Here is a 22,784-nt window from a genome sequence, read left to right as displayed (position 1 = left end):
CTCCCCATCGGATGCACTACTCCTCCCCCAAAACCAACTAAGGGGTTAGAGACTTTGTGCATGCTGCTAGGTTTGTACTTGAGCTTCACCAAGCACCGATAGCTTATAAGGTCAGATGAGCTCGCGGTATCGATAAGGATCCGGCCCACTCGTTTGTTGGAAACCTTGCATTCGATGACTATGGGGTCATCATGAGGCCGCCTAACCTTGCCCCTGTCTTTCTCAGAGATGACGACCTTAGGAAAGGTGTCTTTCGATGCCTAGCCCTCATCCACTGAGTTGACCTCTAGCTTTATGATATTGTCCTTGGTGCCCCGGATGGTAGGACCACTTCTCGCGAAACCGCCTACTATAGTAAATATTTGCTCTTCATCAGTGTTAGAGCTTATAGCAAGGTTTTTAGGCTTCTTGGACGGCTGTCCACTGTTTGTTTTGGGGTTACCCTTGGACTTCAGTGTATAGGACTTCAAAGCCCCCTCACCAGCCAGAGGGTCTAGTAACCGCCTGAGGCTATAGCAGCCATTGGTGTCATGGCCTATATCCTCATGGAAATGACAGTACTTGTTATTGTCTCGGCTTTTGATGGGACTTTTCATTGCAGCCGGTTTCTCAATGGTCAACCCGTCTTTAATCTCCATGAGGTGGAGGAGAAGTCCTTGTTGAACTCGTACTTGGGGACGTACGACTTCAACTCTCTCTTTTTCTTCTAGGACGGCTGACTAGAATGGTCCGCCACCCAGACTTCTTTTCTTTTCTTGCTCTCTTCTTCTTTAGCCGCCTGAGCAGACCAGTTCTATTTTTTGTCGGACTTTTTAGGGTCCGACGGCTGCTTAATGGCACAGAGCTCCTTCGCCTGTATATAAGCTTTGACTTCCATCAATGCTTCTTGGAGGGTAGCAACCCTCTTTCTGACCAGGTCAAACTTAAAGGTCGACCCGTCCTTCAGACCCTTCGTCAAACAGCCCTTGAATCTGAATTCTCATCAGGTTAACCGCCTGACATAGGACCTCAACCCCTCTCTATCTTCCTGCTGAATAGCTCCCAAGTCAAGACTTGTCTTTTTAGCTAGGATGTTCATAGAGAAGTTGGACGCGAACAAGTATGCCAGCGCCTTGAAGTTGTTGATGCAGCCGGCTGGCAGATTGCCAAACCGTCAATTGGGCTATACCCTTCAACGTAGCCGAGAAGCATCGACACCAGGTGGCGTCATCCAACCCTTGTAAGTACATGAGGTTGGTATAAGCCATTAGGTGGTGTTCCGGGTTGGTGGTACCATCATAGGTACCAACCAACACGTTCTTAACCTTAGCCGGCTGAGTCGCCTCGGTTATCTCCCTGGAGAACGCCGACGGCTGTTCCCCAGGGTTTAGCAGCCGGAGCTGCCAGTTAATTAGCTGGACATGTTGTGCCGCCTGACCCCCACAGAGGGCCGGTTGCATGTATGGTGATCTATACGGCATGTATGGATGTTGGTGCACATACGGAGCCGGCTGGATTATTTGAGGGCCAGTACGTGCAGACATGCCGCGTGACTGACTCTCTCGGTTTGTTTCCGAATACTTCATTGAAGGATTCTGGAAATCGTTTGGGTAAGTCGACGTTGAGGCCGACTCAAACAATTGCTGATTTCTCTTCTGCTGGATTAACATCCGGGAATCTTAGTAAGTCCTTTTTTATCCATCCGGCTGAACTTACCAGATGGCCTTCTTTTTCCTTGATTCAGGGAAACGAAGCTTTGAAAGGTCGATCATGGGCCCATCCGCCCCCTTTGGCTTAGAGTGAGGAGTAGGCACACGATCCTTAACATGTTTCTTCCCTGAGGGAGAAGGCTTCTTGGTCGACTGACCCCTGTTGGTGCCAGTTGAATTGTTTATAAGGTCCATGATTTCCCTTTTGAAACTCGTCATGAATTTCTTTAGTTTGTCTTTAGTAACGGGAGCGGCACCCTCCGCCGCCTGGGGTTGCCCAGCCGGATGGACGATTGGGTTGCTTGGACCAACTTTGTCTTTGCCTCGTTCCCTTATTTCCTTGGAACGGGTGCGTCTTGTTCTGACTAACCCTTCTGGGGCCACATAGGTGTCGACCTCAAAGTCGTCACCACTATCGTGGTCCGTGTGGACCTCAGCTTCGGCCGTAAGCCGTTTTCCTTCAGCAGGCGGTACAGACTTTGATGCCATCTCAGAAGTACTCTCCCCCACAGACGACGCCAAATGTTTCGGGGTTTTTGGAGTCCTTTAGGAGAGTTACAATTTTAAGAATGCGCGTCGACCGTCTGTACCTGCAAAACTACGGAAACTCCGGTTGGGTGGAGTTTTGCCTTCGACGATCAAGTTAGAACGTTTCCGGATGTATTAAAGTGCGGAATGTAAAGGTTTTACCGAGAGAATTTTGCAATTTATATTGCTCGAGTTTTGTGTGTATATTTATGAATGTGCAATAAATAAGGATTTTCCTCTATTTATAGTGAGAGGAGATCAGTTCTCCTTTCATTGGTTAGAGTGCCACATGTCGCCAGAGGATTGACTCTCTTAGAACCCCTCCGATGTTGACACGTGTCAGCACATGATTTGTCCACATAGATAGGTGTATTTTTACCCTAAATAGTGGGTTCTTTAAGCAAGATTCTACAAGCTTAGTCTATTTGGGAGGGCAGGGGAAGACATTTGAGGTTGACCCTGATGAGTTATGTTGGTTTTTGCTTGAGGAATTAGCCAGAAAATGTGGTGGTTATACGCGTATTGAAGGTGTGTATTACCTCGTTCCAGGGCTGTCATTAGCTAATGGGTTTAGAAAGGTGTATAATGACTCGGAGGTAAGGGATTTGGTTGACATAGGTGTGGCAAACAGATGTATTGAGATGTATGTTTTACATGGAGTAGATGAGCTTGAACTTTTTCCATTAGAGTTAGAACTAGTAAATGAAGTCATTAAAACACAATTTAAGAGAAAAGCTAAAAAATTGATCCCTAAGAGGGGACCACACACACATATTGTCACCCCACTTACAAAAAGCCATAGTAAACAACAAAAACAACCCATATACAAAGATTCTCCTATGAGCAGAGAAGATGCTTTTTTTGACTAAAACAACTCACCAAAAGCTACCTTCCTAATTTCACACATCTACGAACTCTAGCAAACCAACTACAAATACCCCTGAATATCAACCAAAAACCATACCCACCCATCCACAAACATCCACCCCTCAACTTGAAACCACATTTATCCACATAGAAAAAGCCATTGTTGAACCAGAAACCACATTCTTACACCTAGAAATAGCCACTTTTGAACCAGGTAACACATCTACACAACAGCTAACTTCCACCCAAGTCCAATCTGATTATGACTGGTATGATAGAAGACCAGATAGCCCAATTCCATGGAATGAGCTACTTGCTGAAAATAATGAAGTAGAAGAGCTTAGTGATCCTAATTATGAAGCTGAGCTAGAGGATTTTGATGATGATTTTTGCTATGAGGATTTAGCAGATGAGAATATAGATGAAAATATTGAGGATGAGGTAGAGGATTTAGAAGGGTTGTTTGTTGATGATCTTGTTGGTTTAGGTGGGGAAGAAATTGAAACAAGTGATGATGAATACCTGACTGCTAAAGACAGAGTAAAAGCTAATACAAATAAGGTGACACAACTAGCAGAACATCTCCAAAGAAAGGCTGTAGAAGGTAAGCTTGGTGCTCAAATTAATGAAAATTTTGTTTTAGGATCTGGGGTTGAAAACTCTACCAGGACTGAATGTCTTAGTGAATATGAGGATTCTGATGGTGATCAAAATAGTCCTATTGAGAGTGGTGAAGAAGAATTAGGGGAAAGGAGAAAGGACTCAAGAAGTGTTTTCGTTAGTGAGAACACTAATTTTTCTACTTTTCAATGGAAGGTCGGGCAGAGGTTTGCTACAAGGAAAGACTTCAAAAGAGCTGTGAGCAAGTTTTCTATTCTATAAGGTAGAAACTTGAGTTTTGTAATCAACAACAACAAAAGACAACAAAGAGTAGGTGTAAGGCGTGTTAAGACTTTCCCATTTAGATTGTATTCATCATGGGATTCTAGAAGAGCTACTTTTGTAGTTAAAATAGTCAAGAGTGAGCACAATGATATGGAGGGAAATAAACAACTAAAGAGCACTTGGTTTGCTAAGCAATTCCTAGAAGTTTTTAAAGCTCAACCACACTAGCTAAAGAAATAATAGAGACTGTGAGGAGAGCATAAAGGAAGAATGTGAAAAATGACTTTGCTTACAAAGTCAAATATTATGCTCACAGACTTTTACATGGGTCTATGAAAAACCATTATGCTAAACAAGGAAGGTACTTAGAAGCTTTGAGATTTTCTAGCTCTGGAACTGAATTGGACTTGGTACCTAATCCTGATAGCAACTGCTTCCCCCTAATTTTTCAAAGACTATTTGTGTGTTTTGAGGGTTTGCATAAAGGCTAGAAACAAGGGTGTAGGAAAATAATCTGCATTGATGCTTGTTTTTTAAAGACATTTCTTGGCGGTCAGTTGTTAGTGGCTGTAGAGAAAGACGGTAATGACCAGATGTATCTTATAGCATGGGCTATAGTTGAAGGGGAAAATAATCTTTCATGGTGCTGGTTCATGACACATCTTCAAAAATGTTTGGATCTTGGTGATGGAACGGATGTTGCTATAGTCTCAGATGAACATCAGGTAAAAAACTTCTCCTAAACTTACTTACTACATGTTCTTTATAGCTACTTTATATCCTTAAACATATTTGAAAACAGTTAATGATGTTTGATTTGTATTGTTTGGCTTCAGGCTATATTGTCTTCAGTTGCTTCTATTCTTCCTATGGCTGAACATAGGCATTGCGCAAGGCACATTTAAGCCCTATAGCATAAAGCCTTTAAAGGGGATGAGATGAAACTACTGTTCTGGAAGATTGCAAAGGCATATAACCTTGCAGACTACAATGATGCCCTTGATGAATTAGTAACAGTGAATGAGGATGTTGCAACTACATTCAAGAGTTACAACCCCAAGTGTTTTTGTCGAGCATTTATGTCTACATCCATGAAAGTTGATGTGATCACTAACAACCTAGCTGAAACCTTTAATGGTAACATAGTGAATGCAAGGACCAAACACTTGATCTATATAGAAGACATAAGAGTAAGCCTGATGCAAAGACTAGTGGTAAAGAGACAAGAAATGGAGAGGTTAAGTACTACTACAATTTGTCCCAAAAAACAAGCAAGACTAGAGAAGGAGAAAACAACATAAGCTGCATAAAAAAAAAATGATTAGGTGTAACATTAAATATAACATACCTTATGGAGAAGCATAAATCCTTTCAATTGAATTAGGTGTAATATTAAAGTATATCATCTTAAACAACTAATATAATGCGAAGTCCAGACGCTGCCCAACAACCATACCAAACTACCAATCTTCAGTAATGGCGCAATCAATGGTGCTTTTACTTTTTTTTTTTCTTTTCGTATTGAATAAGTAGCAGGGAGTAGTTAGACTGTTAGGAAGAATTATTAATTTTTTTGGGTAGAGGAAGGTTGACATTCAACCCAAATGCCACGTCAGCAAGTTACCGAGTGTAGCAGGTCATAAGTGTAGAGGGTCCAATTAAAACTGATGGGCCTTGAAGTTGGGATTATTATGAGTTAATTGAAAGGTGGGACTAATATGAGCAGAACACTAAAAGGTGGGATTATTTATGTCAATTTTTCCTAATTATTATTCTCTGTTATCACTCTTGACTGTTTCAACCAATATATGATGCTAAATGTTCCAGAGTGCAATTGGATTGTCCAATCAAACATATATTCAGGCATATAAAAAGAAATAGTCCAATATACTTGTACATTTGTACATATCTAGCACAGGAAACACAGGACCACACTAGAATGATTTCACATATTTGGGCTATATGGTAATGCACATTTGTTTTCACCCATAATAAAACAGATAAATTGCTTCTCCCATCTGAAGTTAATAGTTGCGTATTATCTTATATTGTACTTGTACTAAATAAGTTGTCACCTTTCAAATATAATACGGAGTCATAATAATTTATGACCATATTTCGATATCACTACTAAAAATGAGTGATTTTGCTATTATCAAGGGTGTTTTGTAAAATCATGTCATATCCTTAATTATGAGATATTAAGAAGACAATGTGATAATAAATTTTGAAACGTGAGAGTGCGTTTTTCGACGAAGAAGCATCAATTAAAATAGCATGTCACACATTATCAACTCCATTGTTCAATATAGCATAAAATTATCGTACACAAGAATGATAAAATGCAAGACAAAAAAATCTACCATATGCATTACTCAGTAGTCAGTAATCACATGGAAGCAGATCCAGGAACGGTAGCATTTAGACAAATAAGTTCACAAACACATTCCTTCTTCCAACTCAAAAGGCTTGATAGTATATATACACTGAAGTCGACTCAGCTTGGCTAACTTAGCCACTTCAGTCGCTTAAGACCAACAAGAATTCATAGAGCAATATTCACCTGCTGTCCATAGACAACACCTTTTGGCCTGATTACTCACCTTCAATAGATGAACCTAGTAGAGATTCCCTTAGGCCCTTGGTACATAATTTTCACCAATGAACATAGAAGAGGCTTTACTTTGAAAATAAATATTCAGATCTTGTAAAAAGTGACATATCATTAAGACCATTGATTGAATACTGATTGTGCAAGGCGCAATCAAACTTGCTCTACTTTGACTCAACGTTTCTTTTCAGCTTTTTTAACAATGAGTTGGGATTCTGGAGGGGGATGTAATATTTCAATCAAAAACCATAATGAAATTCAGTAAACCAAAAGGCTTAAAACCTATACCATAAAACAAATCCAGTGATTACAATCACCACTTGAATGCAAAACAAGATGATAGTACTAGGATTCCTAATTACTTATTAGAAGACGACAAATGTGTACATATTGCATGAGCTGATACTATTGCCAGTTGATGTCACACTCAACCCAAACATGCACGGTATATGCAACATATGTATTAGCCTAATTTGAAGTATGTGTTCATCGATTACCTTTCACTCTTACACTCTTCTTCCTTCTTCTGGGTATTCCATTACAGGTTGATGTTGCAAAACAGGAGTACGACACCATGGTGAATTGGATCCTCAAGACAAGCTAATACCTTAGAGGATTGAGGTTCCAACTACACTTAGCAGGTAAGCCGCTGAGTTTCCAAAGGTGGCTTGAAGATGCCACAGGCGGATCAGTCCGTTTGTATTTAAGAATCTAAAGCACAAAGAAACAGTCAGACATTTTAAAGAATTTTGCTCAAAGATACCTCAGACGGTATCACAAAGTTTTACCCAAAGATAGGTATCACAAAATCTTGCTCAAAGGTACCCCATGTGGTATCAAGGAAACTTGCCCAAAAGTCCCCCAAACGGCATAAAGGCCGCCTGAAGTTCTAATGAATTGGGTTGCAGAGCATTGTTCAAAGACCCCCCAAGGTGGGATCGATGAAGATTGCCCAAAAGCCCCCCAGGCGGCGATAATATTGGCTGAGGGTCTTATGAATGCAAATAAAAATATGATGGAAATTACTCAGAAATGCCCCAGGCAGATTATTTTCGGCTGAGGGTTTCACAAGAGCAGATCATGAGCAAGTTATGAAGAAAATTGCTCGAGCATACCCCAGACGGATTAAGTCCAGCTGAGGGTATCATGGATCCAAGTCTTGAGGAACAATTATTTGAAGATACCCCAAACGGTCCATAACCTTCTGTGGGTCTAGTTTCAAAAAGCAATTGTCTAAAGACACCCTAGACGGTCCAAAACCGTCTGTGGGTCTTGATTTGAAGATCCTTTGTTTGAAGATACCCCAGGCGGCTCCTAGCCATCTGAGGGTCTATGAAATGCAAGTTTTTTGATAAGCAATTGTTTGAAGATGACCCAGGAGGAATATTTCCGGTTGAGGGTCTATTGAATGCAAAATATTAAAGACTATTGTCTGAAGATGCCCTAGACGGCATGTAACCGTCTGTGGGTCTTTTGAATGCAACTCCTTGAAGACCATTGATTAGAGATGCCACAGGCGGTATATCACCGTCTGTGGGCCTATGGGATGCATTATTGGAAAATCCATTGTTTGAAGATATCTTAGACGGTCCATATGAAAGGAATGGTATCCTTCCAATAAGTGTATTCTTCCGATAGAGGGTTCAGAATTATTACAGTGCTAATTCTTCAGTAAGTTCAAGTAATCGGAATGCCTAGGTGGAGGCCGCTTCCGATCAGTAATATCAATATACAATTGATGTTACAGCTTAATCTTAACTAAACCCTTCGGGTCGAACCCAATCGAATCACCGATCCGAGACGATAAATTAAGCCGAAAGGATTTAATGAGTCAGCAGAGTTTTACGAATACAGACGGCGGATATCGAGCCTAGGGCGTCGAGACCGAGCGTCGCAAAATCACAAAGCGACAAGTATAAATGTAGCCGTAGCACCACAATGGTCTAACCATGTGGATGCTAGGCTAGTTCAAGCTAGCATGCACCTAGCATGGCTAGGCGCAAGCCTAAGTACGCTAGGTGTGCTAGGCGCACCATCGTAGCCTAGGCGTGCACATGACATCCTATCGCAAGCGCCACAAGCACCAGGCAGCCCATCGCAGCTAGTAGCGTGCTAGCCTGGGTGCCTGGGTGCGCATGGCATGCTATCGCAAGCGCCATAAGCACCAGGCAGCCCATCGCAGCTAGCAGTGTGCTAGCCTGGGTGCCTGGGTGCGTATGGCAGGCTATCGCAGCACCCTAGCACCACGCACAGCACCATCGCAGTGCTGGGCACATGCGTATGTGCGTGTGCGTGTGCACCGTCGCCCAGCAGCACAAAGCTGTGTGCTTGTGTACGTGCCTTCGTATGGCAGCACCAAGCACAGTGAGCTCGCAAGCAGCACTGGCCTTGCGTGTAGGCACCATCGCAGGCCACGCATCAAGCACAGCGCACCTTTGTGTGTGTATGCCTCGCACCAAGCATAGCGGTGCTAGGCACTGGCTGATGCGTGTGCGAGCGTTGCGTGGTGCATGGTGCGTAGCGTGCTGCGTGCGTGGTGCGTAGGATGATGCGAGGGAAGGGCCAGCATGCGTGGCTCGCTAGCAGCACGCATGTTGGCTGTGTTAGCAATGGTGCGCCAGGAAAGAGTGGGGGCTAGCCTGTACGTGGGCTGCTGGGGGCGAGTGCCAGCACTACGTGCTAGCAGCGCCCAGCGCCAGCACACAAGCACCAGTACCAGCCCAGCAGCAGCACGCACTGGCTGGCTGGCTAGGTGCCGGGCAGCAAGGCAGTACCAGCTGGCACGCTAGCTGGCAGCCAGCTAGCCTTGTTTGACTCGGTTTTGTGCAAGGTTGTGGGGACCAAATCAAGGCCTTGGGGAGCAAGGCATTTGGTCCCCCACCTAACCTTGGCCACCACTCTCTTGCATGAGAACTTGCCACTTGTCTCAATATGATTAACTTGATTTTTTATTTAATTTGGAAATTAAATAAATGATTGATTTTCAACACTCCCACATTGGTGGAGGATGAAAAACCAAGGGTTCATTTCCCTATAAATACCATGCTTGGGTATTGGGAAATGAACAACCTTGAGTGGAATTAATAAGGCAACTCTAAGTAAGAGTAAACCTTTGATTCGTAAAACTCATAGTTATTTTGTCCGGGTCTTGACTAACCTTCAAGACTTAGGACGCTCGGGTCGGGTCGAGGGTACGATCCGTCGGAGATCTCGTGTTTTTGGGATTTTGAAGTAAGAGCTCTTTGGGAGCGAAGCACGCGACAAAGGTATAATTCTTGTTCTTAATCTTGTTTGATTAAGTTTAATATGCTTGTTAATTGTTTTAATTAAGGGGCGGGTCTTGGTCGGTTTCCTTCCGCGTAGTGTCGGGTCACTACGAAACCCTACAACGGTATCGGAGCCACGCTCCTTTTAATTTTTGCAATTATTTTTTTAATTAAGGTGTTTTAAAAGAACTTATTTTTCTAGTTCATGTTCTTCTAATTAGATTAGATGCTCGTTTTAATTAACTTTAAAACTCAATTTTGTTTTTGATTTTGGCTGTCAAACCCAGATTTTGGCTCAAAAATAGTGATTTTTGGGTGGAATCAACATTCTGGAACAGATTCAACCCTTTTAGAGCTGTCCAGAAGCCAAATTCGAACCAGAAACCCAATTTTTCTGGGGTTTTTCGTTTTTCAACGAAAATTTTAATTCTTTTTAAGCCTTGATTAATGCAAGCATTACAAGGTTAGATTAAATGCACATTTGCATCACTAATCTACTGGTTTTAAAATATCCTTAAGCATAATAATGGAGTTTTTATTAGTGCTTAATTTGATATACCAATTTTTCACATAACTTGTTTTTCACAAATTTTGCAAATAAATTGCAATAAAGTGTGAAAACTTGTTGTAATCTTGTAATTTTAAGTTCCCAAATAATGTTAAAGTTCTAATCTTTAAAGGTTTAAATGATTGGAACCCTAACCCTAAATTACATGTTGAACAAAGTTTGGATTTTTTCATTTTGGTTGATTAAAATCCATCAAGTTCAATTACTTGTGAGTAAAATTTGATTAATCTTCATATAGGAAGATGTAATCTTGACATTTTACACAAGTATAAAAGTTGGAAAATTTTTATCATTGGATGGTTAATTTATTTTTCCAACTCCCATTTGTCAAATCCATTATTAATTTGCATATTGGAAAGATTAATTTTTGGACATAGCTCATTTTATTTTAAGCATAAAGTTAGACCTAATTTTGTTCAAAATTGAAATTTTGGATAATTTAGGCTTGTGCACCAATAAAATGAATTTTATTTAAGCAGGACTTTATTTTATTTTATTTTATTTTTCCTCAAATTGATTCTAAAATATAATTTAGAATTAATTTATGTCACACATAAATCGGAATCAAAATCCTGAGAAATGCACGTAAATCGATACAAAACCGCAAGCGTCACCAAGGCTAGCCGGGCTGCCAAGCAGCCCACATGTAGGCTACCTGTGGTGCGCATATGGCTGTGCATCGTTGGTGCGTGGCTGTGTTCATGGGCCTTAGGTTACTGGTGCGCTTGTACTGCTACCTGCGCCAGCAAGCTGCTAGCATGCGTAGCGTGCTGCTGGTGCTAGCTAGCAAGGCAGGTTGTGCTAGGCACACTTGCTAGCTGCCAACACCACGCACCATGGTGCAGGGCCATGGGCTGCCTAGCAGCCATGCTGCGCACCCTCAAAGGGTTTTGTGGGACGTTTTGCTTAATGTTTGAGCTATGATTTTGCAAAATTTTTGCCATTTTTAATAATTTTAAATAATTATTTTAAAGAGGCTAAAAACCTTGATTTTCGATTTTGCAAAATTTTGACAAATTATGGGTTATGCCGACTTAATTAATCGGATTATTTAAGTACGGGTGCGGAATTTAGTGGGAGCTTAATTAAGTGCGTTAGCATTTTGCGTTTAGAAATAATGGATTAAGCAACTTTGACTAGTTTTAATTAGGCGCGTTAATTGGATTAACCACCTAAGTTAGTTACTAGTTTTGCGTGTTTAATTATGTATTTCGTAAAATTGCATGGGCCATTCACAAATAGTGAATGGGTGAATGGAAGATTGCTTTCAAAACAGGTCTTTGAAAATGGCAACTAGTGGGGCCCAACTAGGATAGAAAATACGGACTGCGTTCCGTTATGTATTTTTGTAAATCTAAATACGGTCTGCGAACCGTTAAGTATTTTTGTACTTAGTCGTTCTAGCTAGCTTCTTTTATTTCATTTTGGCCAAGATGTCTCAAGACGGCGTTTCGATGAAGACGAGCCAAGATGAAGACCCATGGAAATTGAAGATTTCAAGGGGTCATGCTAGTTGCCAAATGCATCTATTTTATGCCTTATATATATTGTTATTATATATATGATTGCTAGATGCATGTCTAGGATTTCTATTATGTTGCGACGATTAGTTAAGTTCACTTAAATCAACCAACATAGAAACCCTAGGTCCCTTAATAATATTGAGCTAAAATTTGCCGTTCCAAGAACAACACTTACCGAACTAATGCGCGTACGTGATGGATTACGCCAAAGCGAGGCATCACTACTTCCTTAGGAACGTAAGGTATACTAGGTACACAAGTTGTATTGGTTAAGCTCAACGATATTAGTAAGGAGTCCTTAGATGTCGTGGAAAAAGAGATAAAATGTCAAGGATGCATTAGATGCGACATTTTATCAAACCGAGAGTAGCTTGGAGATATTAGCAATTAGATTGTTTACCTTAAGATATTTTATGATTAAGACAAGCCAAATCATGCTTAACCATTTCTTGATCTTTATGATCTCGGAATCATTTTATTCTCGCCCATAAGGGACAATTTTAAATGCGTGGATAAAATTCTCAATAAGATTGAATATATGCATGAACGTTTTAAATTTCAACTTATTGATTTATGAATGGTTTTTCACTTCAAATTCTTTCAATTGTAGAATCATGTCTGCTAGTAACTCAAACAACGACCATATGTGCTCGGAACTCCCCGAGAAATTGGCCTTTTCCTTAAACTTGGTTAACTTCAAGGAATGGGAGGAGGAACTCAGGAGAACTCTCTGAAATTGTTCCTTGGAGTATACTCTTGATACTCCCATTCCAAGCTTCTTTGCCAAAGGAATCATGACCGATGAGGCTCATGAAGAATGGTCTTCCAACTGCAAAAGGGTCTCACGACTTATGGCAAGTTCCATCCCGGAAGATTGGAAGGAAAGTCTTACCTCCTATCTGCCGGACATGTTCCTCAAAGCACTTGAGGGCATTGTCAATGTAAGAGTCACCAAGAGTGACAATGGCAACTTTGATGGCCTCGTGTTTGACTTGACTAGATCACTTTCAAACATGAGGATAAAGCCACAAAACGTGGGATGTCTTGCTAAGGAAAGGCGTCGGCTTTGGACAAAGGTCTACAATGCCAAATTGAGACCCGGCATGCCCCTCTGACCTCATGTGCTTGGAATGACTAGACTCTTCAAACACATGCAGCTTCTCGGAATCCCATTGGAAGATGAGATGGCGGGGCATATCTTGCTTGCTACACTCCACTCGGGCTATGATGCACTTGGAGTGCATATCGCTGCGGGAAAGGAGACACACTCCCTCAAGGAGGTGGTGCAACTTCTTAGCCAAGCCACCACCTATGGAATGACCAAAAGGCCCTTGAGAGCTAAGAAGAAGGAGTTCAAGAAGGTCAAGGCAAAGATGAGATGCTTCCATTGTGGCATGCAAGGCCACTACAAGAGAGAATGCATGCTCTTCAAGGAAGAGGGGATCACTCCGACTACCTCAAGTATTTTCCTAAACACTTGTGAATTAAGCTTATCATAAGGTATTGGATACCAAGTATGACTCACTTTATGTTGCCTTTTCAGGGACCAAGTGAGAAGCTTATCAAGTGTTGGTGCATGGACAAGAAGACGACGAAAATGATTTTTCGGTCGTGCTTGCATGCACTATTTTGTCTATGACATGTAATTAAACTAGTTCTAGTTTTTCATCATGCCTTTGAACATAATATGATCCACGGTGTTGGACACCTAGGAATTTTGGATGCAAGACTTTGACAATAGTTGTTTCAAGCTTGTCTTACAAATTTATGTTCAATTAAATTGCATATTTTTACATCTGATTAGACAAAAGTTGATACCACTAGCTAAGACCATCGAGTCGAATCAAACCTACTTGTGGCATTGTCGTCTTGGCCATATTAACATCAAGCGCATCAAGAAGGTGTTCTTGACTCATTCAACTTAGAGTCGTTTGAAAATTGCGAAGGATGCTTATTAGGCAAGATGATAAAACAACCATTCTCCAAGTTGGGAGAAAGGGCAAGTGACTTATTAGGTCTAATACACATGAATGTATGTGGACCAATGAGCACAGCCGCAAGACAAGGTTACCGATATTTCATCACTTTCACCGACGATTATAGTAGATATGGCTATGTCTACTTAATGTTGAATAAATCTAAATCCTTTGAGAAATTCAAAGAATTTCAAAAAGAAGTTGAAAATCAGCTTGGCAAGAAAATTAAAGCACTTTGATCGGATCCAGGTGGCGAATATTTGAGCCATGAATTCGACGATCACTTGAAAGAAAATGGCATTCTTTCAGAGTTGACACCTCCCGAAAATCTTCAATGGAACGGAGTGTCCGAACGGAGGAATCGAACCTTGTTAGACATGGTTCGATCAATGATGGGTCTTAGTGAACTCCCTATCTCTTTCTAGGGACATGCGCTACAAACTGCAGCACTAACACTGAATAGAGCTCCGTCAAAAGCTGTTGAAAAGACTCCATATGAATTATGGACTAAGAAACCTCCTAGGTAGTCTTTTCTCAAGATTTGGGGATGCGAAGCATATGTCAAGCGATTAATTTCGGACAAACTTCACCCCAAATCGGATAAGTGTTTCTTTGTGGGATATCCAAAAGAAACCAAAGGGTATTACTTCTACAATAAATCCGAGAACAAAGTATTTGTTGCTCGTGATGGTGTCTTTTTGGAGAGGATCACCTTTCCAAAATGACAAGTGGGAGGAAAATCGCACTCGACGAAGTTCGAGAGGACGAGCAACGATGTCAACCTGATAAAACTGACAATCTAGATACTTTGGAAGCATCTAAGAAGATTGGTCAGAATCAAACAGACAATGTAAATGCTCAACCGATTACTCTTCTTAGGTCGCAACGACAAAGATCTCAACCAGACAGATACCTCGGTATCGTCTTAACTGATGATCAGGACATCCTAGTCGAGCCGACGACATACAAGCAAGCTATGACGAGCCCCGACTCTGCATAATGGCAAGAAGCCATGAAATCCGAGATGGACTCCATGTCTCAAAATCAAGTCTGGGACTTGGTGAATTTGCCCGAGGGTTATACACCCATTGGTTGCAAATGGATCTTCAAAGTGAAGACAGACAAGGATGGAAATGTATCAATATACAAATCTAGACTAGTGGCAAAAGGTTATTGACAAGTCCACGGGATTGACTATGATGAAACTTTTTCACCAGTTGCAATGCTAAGATCCGTCCGGATCATCCTAGCGATTGCTGCATATTACGATTATAAAATATGGCAAATGGATGTCAAAACCGCCTTCCTTAATGAAATTTTGGAAGAAATTGTGTATATGACAGAGCCAGAAGGTTTTGTCAATCCAGGCAACGCTGGAGAGGTTTGCAAGATGAAGAAGTCCATTTATGGACTAAAGCAAGCCATCAGAAGTTAGAATCTGCGATTTGATGCAGCCATTTGCAAGTTTGGTTTTATCAAGAATCCAGATGAATCTTGTGTATACAAGAAGGTCAGTGGAAGTGATATTGCATTCCTAGTCATATATGTCGATGACATACTTCTCATTGGAAACAACACAAAATTGTTGGAGTCCGTAAAGGGCTGGTTGGGAAAGTGCTTTTCAATGAAGGACTTAGGAGAGGCACATTACATATTGGGCATCAAGATCTACAGGAATATATCTAAGAGGATGATTGGATTAAGCCAGAGTACTTACATTGATAAGGTACTGGCTCGATTCCACATGGAGAGTGCCAAAAAAGGGCATTTACCCATGTCCCATGGCATAACTCTCGGCAAGAAACAATGTCCACAGACACCTGTTGAGTGAGAAAGAATGAATCAGATCCCATATGCTTTGCTAATCGGATCAATCATGTATGCCATGATATGTACAAGGCCAGATGTATCGTATGCCTTGAGTGCAATGAGGCGATACAAATCGAACCCAGGAGAGGCGCAATGGACTGCGGCCAAGAACATCCTTAAGTACCTGAAAAGGAACAAGGATAAATTCCTGGTGTATGGAGGCCACAAAAAACTGGTTGTTGAAGGTTACACCGACGCTAGCTTCCAGACTGACAAAGACGACTTCAAGTCACAATCGGGGTACATATTCTGTCTGAATGGAGGAGCGTTTATCAAGAAGAGTCCCAAGCAGAGCACCACTACAGACTCTACAACTGAAGCCGAGTACTTGGCCGCTTCAGAAGCTGCCAAGGAAGCTGTTTGGATTCGTAAGTTCATTAGAGAACTTGGTGTTGTGCCCTCAATCAAGGGGCCAATAGACCTCTATTGTGATAACAATGGAGCTATCGCTCAGGCCAGGGAGCCGAGAGAGCACCAGAAGGTCAAACATGTGCAAAGGCGATTTCACATGATAAGGGAATGGAAATCCGAAGGTGAAATCAGAATTTGTAAGATTGGCACAGATGATAACGTAGCCGATCCTTTGACTAAACCGCTGCCTCAAGTGAAAACAACAAGCACATTGAGGCAATGGGAATCAAGCATGTTGGAGACTGGCTTTGAAATTCCCTGTACATGTGTTTTAATTAAATAGGATATTTGATGTAAGACACTGTAATAAAACCATTCATTAATGGAGTAATTAATTTTTGTGCAAAATTATCATTCACTCCATTACTATTTAATTGTGGTTTAGAATTAAATAATGAGTCCATTCAATTTACGGAAATATTCAAAACAGGGTATCAAGACCATGTCATGGATAAAGAAACACCTGTTAAGTGAATATTGAATATTTAAATCGAAAATTGTCCCCAATCGAGGTCATCTAACAGATGGACGATTGATGACCGCCATAGATTAGTGTGTAGTATGATTTACAGCACCGTTTCTTGTACTGCGAGGACGTGACGGTCATAAATCATTTACACAGGCACATTTTGGAACTGTATTGGATAAGACCTATGAGAGTACTTTAAGAAAATTTAAATTTTGTCATAGGTACATTTCTCATTATGACTATCGGAACTTGTTTCCTCCGACCATGAGTATTGTGAAGTTTTCTTGTTTGAGTACTAGACTCTTTGATGTTTCCTAACGTCTGCCGTAACTGAGGATCATAACGGGAACACTCAGGAGACTATGTCCTCTTAGTAAGAGGAACTTACAATACAAGACTGGGATTGTCCCCCTATTAACAATAGGGAAAATGTTTTGTTGTTTACAAAGGCCGCTCGAAGAGCAAGACTGTGAAAATGCATGGCCGTGCTCATATGGATTTTACAAATCATCTGCTAATTGACAGTCGAACTCGGAGATCGAGAAACACTTCTGAACGTAATAAGGATGACAAAGAATCTTACCTTATAGTTCACAAAGAAACATTAAGTGACATAGGAAATGGGCTATACACTGTATGCACACTTGTCCGGAAGGACAAGTGGGAGATTGAAAGGAATGGTGTCCTTCCAACAAGTGTATTCTTCCGATAGAGGGTTCAGAATTATTATAGAGCTAATTCTTCAGTAAGGTCAAGTGATCGGAACGCCTAGGTGGAGGCCGCTTTCGATCAGTAATATCAATATACAATTGATGTTACAGCTTAATCTTAACTGAACCCTTCGGGTCGAACCCAATCGAATCACCGATCCGAGTCAGAAGAATTTTACGAATACAGACGTCGGATATCGAGCCTAGGGCGTCGAGACCGAGCGTCGCAAAATCACAAAGCGACAAGTATAAATGTAGACGTAGCACCACAATGGTCTAACCATGTGGATGCTAGGCTAGTTCAAGCTAGTATGAACCTAGCATGGCTAGGCGCAAGTCTAAGCACGCTTGGTGTGCTAGGTGCACCATCGCAGCCTATCGCAAGCACCACAAGCACCAGGCAGCCCATCCCAGCTAGCAGCGTGCTAGCCTTGGTGCCTGAGTGCGCATGGCAAGCTATCGCAAGCGCCACAAGCACCAGGCAGCCCATCGCAGCTAGCAGCGTGCTAGCCTGGGTGCCTGGGTGCGCATGGCAGGCTATCGCAGCACCCTAGCACCACGCCCAACACCATCGCAGTGCTGGGCACATGCGTATGTGCGTGTGCGTGTGCACCGTTGCCCAGCAGCACAAAGCTGTGTGCTTTTGTGCGTGCCTTCGCATGGCAGCACCTAGCACAGCAAAGCTAGCAAGCAACACTTGGCTTGCGTGTAGGCACCATCGCAGGCCACGCACCAAGCATAGCGGTGCTAGGCACTGGCTGATGTGTGTGCGAGCGTTGCGTGTTGCGTGGTGCGTAGCGTGCTACATGCGTGGTGCGTAGGATGATGCGAGGGAAGGGCCAGCATGCGTGGCTCGCTAGCAGCACGCATGCTGGCTATGCTAGCAATGGCGCGCAAGGAAAGAGTGGGGCCTAGCCTGTGCGTGGGCTGCTGGGGGCCAGTGCAAGCACTACGTGCTAGCAGCGCCCAGCGCCAGCACACAAGCACCAGCATCAGCCCAGCATCAGCACGCACTGGCTGGCTGGCTGGGTGTCGGGCAGCAAGGCAGTACCAGCTGGCAGCCCTAGCTGGCAGCCAGCTAGCCTTGCTTGACCCGATTTTGTGGAAGGTTGTGGGGATCATATCAAGGCCTTGGGGAGCAAGGCATATGGTCCCCCACCTAACCTTGGCCACCACTCTCTTGCATGAGAACTTGCCACTTGTCGCAATATGATTAACTTGATTTTTTATTTAATTTGGAAATTAAATAAATGATTGATTTTCAACACTCCCACATTGGTGGAGGATGAAAAAACAAGGGTTCATTTCCCTATAAATACCATGCTTGGGTATTGGGAAATGAACAACCTTGAGTGGAATTAATAAGGCAACTCTAAGTAAGAGTAAACCTTTGATTCGTAAAACTCATAGTTATTTTGTCCGGGTCTTGACTAACCTTCAAGACTTAGGACGCTCGGGTCGGGTCGAGGGTACAATCCGTCAGAGATCTGGTGTTTTCGGGATTTTGAAGTAAGAGCTCTTTGGGAGCGAAGCACGCGACAAAGGTATAATTCTTGTTCTTAATCTTGTTTGATTAAGTTTAATATGCTTGTTAATTGTTTTAATTAAGGGGCGGGTCTTGGTGGGTTTCCTTCCGCGTATTGTTGGGTCACTACGAAACCCTACACCATAACCATCTGAGGGTCTATTTTTGAAGACCATGGTTCGAAGATACCCCAGACGGTCCAAACCGTCTGTGGGTTTACCAAATGCAAGACATGAAAGAAAGGGCTTAAGGTGCCCCAGACGGTTTAAGACCGCCTGTAATTCTACTCAAATCAAGAATAAATCTAGAGCCAGACGGTACCTGGGTGAGTTGATTAAAGAAGCACTCAACCGGTATCCGGATGTGTTCAAGCAAGGAAGCTGGGTGCACAATTAAACAGCCGGTGTTAGAGCTCTCAAGAATTTTTTTTGAAAAATATGTAAAGTAAAGAGGAGAGACGGGGTGTGCCTTTATTTATAGGCAAGCCCGGAAGGGGAATCACCACTTTCTGCCTCAAGGCATTCGAATTCAAACCGCAAAGGAAAAAGGCGGGAAGCAGGCCAACCGTCGCCTTCCTTGTGATTGACACCTGTCATAGGTGACACGTGGCTAAGCCACGTGACACCTGTGAGGGGAAAATAATTAGGGTAAAAATTACCCCTGCCACGTGGCCCAATGAGGGCCTGACACGTGTCACCCTCCTACAGGCTCAAGGGGATCCACTCAGAGGATGCCACGTGGCACTAAACCTCCAATGGGGGAGCAAATTCTCATCTGCTATAAATAGAGGAATCCTCCTCATTTATTGGGCATTCACAAATATTCATAAATACATACCCAAATGCAGATGAATTCTAAAATCCATTTGAGGATGGCCAAGAATTTTCACAGTCTCGCTTTTTGAGAGGCCTTGTAAACAACAAAGACATGTTCCCCACTGTTAATAGGGGGACATTTCCAGGCTTATATTGTTAGTCTCCCTTACTAAGAGGCCTTAGCCATCCGAGTGTTGCCTTTATAATCCGCTTGAATAGCAGATGTTTGACAACATCAAAACGAACTAGTAATCAAACAAGAGAACTTATAATACTCATAGTTAAGGAAAGAGGTTCTGATAGCCATAATAAGTAATACACTTATGACGATTGTTTAATCTCTTAAAGTATTCTCATAGGTTGATCCGGTATACTTCCAAACATTTACTTGTGCAAATGATTTATGAAATTCATGTCCTTGTAGTACAAGAACCGGTGCTATAAATCATACTACACACTAATCTCGCGCGGTCATTAGTCGTCCATCTTTCAAATGACCTCGATTAAGGATAATTTTGATATGGCATTCATTATTCACTTATTAGGTGTTTCTTTATCCAAAACTTGTCTTGATACTCTAGTTTGAATGTCGTCAAATCGAATGGACTCATTATTGAATTTTAAACCACTATTAAACAGTTTTGTGGAATAATTAGTAAATTTTATTCCACCATAAGTTTCATCTTATGATAAATGGTTTTCCTCAAATGTTTTAAAAATTAATACTCTTTACAAAATATTTATAGATATCACACCCATATCTAATAGTTTGATTTCTTTTATGCAATTATGAATGTTGTGGTTCACTTATTGCATAGTTTTAGTTATGATTACTTTGCAAATCTTAGGATCTTCATTATTAAACACTTTCATAATAAGATGATAAATTTTTTATTGTGTTATGGATTATATGTGATTTAGGATTTATTGTCAAAGTGATAGCTCCCACTCATTTTCATGATTTGAGATCTTCAACTTGACAACCTACAATCAACAAAGTTTAACAACGAACATACTTTGAACAACTTCCTTATATTGTCTTTAAGGCAACAATATTCTCAACATATATTTTAGTAGATCAACTTCCTAATGATGCTTTTCTTGGATTTCACTCCAAATGGCTCAGAATGATTTGGGATACCCTAATCACTTCTGATCATGGAAATTTACCTTAAATTCCGCACAATACTCATGGATGCAGCTCCATATTGCCATTCTCAAGCCACGACACATTTAAGCTCATACTTGTAAACAACTTCCTTATTAAGGATCTAATCCATGGTAAGGTTGTACTTGCAACATCAAACCAAAATTATGTTTAATTTGTTTTCATGCATCAAGAACTCATCCTCTTTACTTATCCCAGTACTTTTGATGTTCTTGATCATAATCTAATGATCTATTACTTAGATTCAAGTTGATTGGTACTTTATACTTCACATGCTTTAAGCATGCAAGGAGTATGACGATTCCATATCGTAGCATTACATGATGGATTCAATTGCAGAATTATTCCCAATCTTATTCCATTCATGTGGCATTTTAGCTCATCTAGTTTCACCAAGTCTTGCTGAACTCTTTGCTATATGATACGGTTGAAAGTCTCTACTACTAGAGTATTTCTTGTTTGACTTAGTATTTGTCTAGATTATACTTAGTTCAAACATTTACTTAGTTTTATACATACAAGTCAAAAGCCTTTCCATGTCCTTCATGTTTAACACGGTAAATTCCTTTACTTGTTTAAAAATTTTATTAAGTCATTACAACAGATCTTAATTCCCAATATGTACTAAGTGTTGCCTTTAGCTTGGTCCATTGTCGAAAATACTTTAAAATCTAAGCATTTAGCATTTGATAGTCATTTCAAAATAAAGTTCGTAAACTTCTTGTTGGACCTTTACAAAATTAACTTTTGCTTCCATTAAATGTCTTATCTACAAGAATTTCAATGTTTCTCAATGTTTCAATTCCTATATGCAATGCTTCCCTCGATCATGGATTTATTGAGCTTGCTTTCAAATCTAACATTATTTAGATTAATCAAAACCCTTAAAATATATCCATAGTCTCTTCCAAAATCCTACTTTAGGAAGGTGGTTTCGATATCTATTTTGCCATATTTCATATGTGCAATTTTGCTAGAATAATCACGAAAAGACTTAAGCATTCCGATTGGTGAATAGATTTTATTAAAACCAACGCCGTGAATTTAATTATATCCTTTTCAACCAACCTAGCTATGTTTTCATATACATTTCCATATTTGTTAGTTTTCTACTTGAAAACTTATTTGCGATTGATGGGTCTTCACCCTTCATGCAAATTAATCAAGTTCCGAACATGATTTTCAAACATGGTGTCTATTTTGGATTTTATGGCCTCTAACCATTATTTGGAATTCGGATTTGTCATTGCTATTTTATAAGACATTATTCCCTTACTATCTAATATTAAATAGTATATGCTTGTAAGTTTTAGGTTCATTTCTAATCTTAATAGAAATTTTATAGGATTCAATCTAAGCCTTTTGTGATTTTTATACTTATACGGGGTAATTCCATCAAACACTGAGTTTCAAGGCACTTTTAAAGCCCTTTGATTATATTGATCTTACTCCAACATTTCTAAGTTTTATGGGTAATGAATTCTCCTTTAAGGCACTTGTAAAGTCCTTTAAGTATTCTTGATTAATCATTCTCATGAAGCCCTTCTAAAGTCTTCTGAGATTCTCATTTCTAGTTTGTTGCTAATCTCGATGATCATCGAGTTCATTTTCCTCCCACTTGTCGTTTTGGAAATGTGTCAATTTCCAGAAAGACACCACTTGGAGCAACATATACTATGTTCTCAATCAGGTTGGGGAAGTAACGCTCGTAGTCTCACTTGAATGCTTACAAAGAGACATGTATATTGTCTTTGCGTAAAAGTTCGTTGTGAAACATAAAGTTAGCTCCCACTTGAGCTACCTTAGCCCTTATTGAGCCACATAGCTCCCACTGAGCTCCCAGTGAGGCTAAGAGACCTAGATATATATGTGAAAAGACGTTACAAACTATTTCTATCCATAACT

This window comes from Chenopodium quinoa, unplaced genomic scaffold, assembly GCF_001683475.1.
Source record: "Chenopodium quinoa cultivar QQ74 unplaced genomic scaffold, ASM168347v1, whole genome shotgun sequence".
Classification (NCBI taxonomy): Eukaryota; Viridiplantae; Streptophyta; class Magnoliopsida; order Caryophyllales; family Amaranthaceae; genus Chenopodium; species Chenopodium quinoa.
The sequence above is the reverse complement of the archived record's forward strand: the minus strand, read 5'-3'. Positions refer to the sequence as shown.